This window comes from Loxodonta africana, chromosome 22, assembly GCF_030014295.1.
Source record: "Loxodonta africana isolate mLoxAfr1 chromosome 22, mLoxAfr1.hap2, whole genome shotgun sequence".
NCBI classification, from domain to species: domain Eukaryota; kingdom Metazoa; phylum Chordata; class Mammalia; order Proboscidea; family Elephantidae; genus Loxodonta; species Loxodonta africana.
Window position 1 is genome coordinate 1,046,208 of NC_087363.1, and position 1,905 is coordinate 1,048,112.

At 36.0% G+C, this 1,905-nt stretch overlaps 1 pseudogene; it reads left to right on the top strand.

Moving 5' to 3' along the window:
- Positions 1 to 570: 570 nt before the first annotated feature.
- Positions 571 to 1,600, top strand: LOC135228512 (olfactory receptor 5W2-like; annotated as a pseudogene).
- Positions 1,601 to 1,905: the final 305 nt, after the last annotated feature.

Consider the following 1,905-nt stretch of genomic DNA (forward strand, 5'->3'; position numbering starts at 1 on the left):
TTGAGATCAGGTCAGTCATACAAATGGGTTAGAAATGCTCATCAAAGAAAAATGAAATATGATAGAAAAGTTGAATTAAACATGTTTCATTCACGTTTAATCAGTTGAAACTAGACATCATAGACAAAAGCAGTAACATAATAAATATAATGATTAATTTATATGCAATGTCATTCATTGTTGCTGATTCTTTAAACTCAATCATGTTTCAGGGTGAATACAATAAATGTGATCACTTTTTTTGTTCAAAACGGTATTTCTTTTAACACAAGTCAGAAGTTTAAACCTGTATCTTCTGGCTTGGTCTTTCTAATGTTTGTGTTTCTTTATGTCATTTTCAATCTGTTGTGAGGTTTAAGTTTATTCAAATCTACTGTCTGAGATAAGACAATAGAGGCAAATGCAAATGGCAAGTGTCAAGAAAGACTTATAGATTTATAATCAGTTTTTGAACTTCATGTTCCAGACATTTTAGTTTTTATCGATAACATAAAAATGCCTCTTTAACAGTGACATTTATCTTGACCTGTTACTGAGGATAAAGACAATTCAGAGAAAGTGTTCTGCTTTACAGACAAGGTTTTGTGCGTGTTCAGCAGAGGTAAACCCTGATGTATTATTTTCTTGATCTTTTCTTAGTCATTTAGAAAAAGAACAAAGAAGGATGGATGAAGAAAATTGTTCCTCCTTGACTGAATTCCAACTCTTGGGAATTTCTAATAACCCTGAGATCAAAGTGACCATATTTGCTATATTTCTGGCTGCATATCTCATTATTCTTGTGACAAATCTTGGAATGATCATTTTAATTAGAATGGACTCCCAGCTTCAAACACCAATGTACTTTTTCCTCAGCCACCTCTCCTTCTGTGACCTCTGTTATTCCACAGCAGTTGGACCCAAGATGCTGGTGGACCTCTTAACTAAAGACAAGTCAATTTCCTTCTATGGCTGTGCTCTGCAATTCTTCATTTTCTGTATCTTTGGAGATTCTGAGTGCCTCCTGCTGGCAGTGATGGCCTTTGATTGGTACAAGGCCATTAGCAACCTCTTGCTCTATACAGTCAACATGTCCAGCAGGGTGTGCTCCGTCCTCACGGCTGGGGTTTACCTGGTGGGCACGGTGGATGCTTTGATAGATATGACGTTAGCTTTCCACTTATGTTTCTGTGGGTCAAATGAAATTAATCATTTCTTCTGTGACTTACCTCCCCTTCTCCTCCTTTCCTGTTCTGATATTCAGGTCAATGAGCTGGCATTATTCACTGTTTTTGGCTTAACAGAACTGAGTTCCATTTCAGGAGTTCTTGTCTCTTACTGTTACATCATTCTCTCAGTCTTAAAGATCCGCTCTGCTGAGGGAAAGTTCAAAGCTTTCTCCACCCGCACCTCTCACTTAATTGCTGCTGCAATTTTCCAGGGAACAGGACTTTTCATGTATTTCTGACCAAGTTCTGCCTACTCTCTAGATCAAGACAAAATGACCTCATTGTTTTATACCCTTGTCATCCCCATGTTCAACACGCTGATTTACAGTCTACGAAACAAGGAAGTGAAAGAGGCTCTTAAGAAACTTAAAAATAAAAGATGGTTTTATTGAAAAATGATATATTTATTTTCTCCCAATGTTCCTTTATAATATGTGGAAATTGAATTTGTTTCAACTAATTTGGTGCATTCCAATAAGTACTTATACTATATCCCAGATATATACCTGCTGTGTTCCCAAGATATGCCATGTGTTACTACGTGTCTTGAATTGATATATGTACTCCCTCTAGGTTGAAAAGTTTCCAAATTCTTCTTGCTCTGTCAACTTTTTGTTTGGTCATCTTTTATTTATGCATTAATTTATTTTGTCTGAAATTTATTGATTATTTGGTAAGTGCCTATTATACGTCTAAA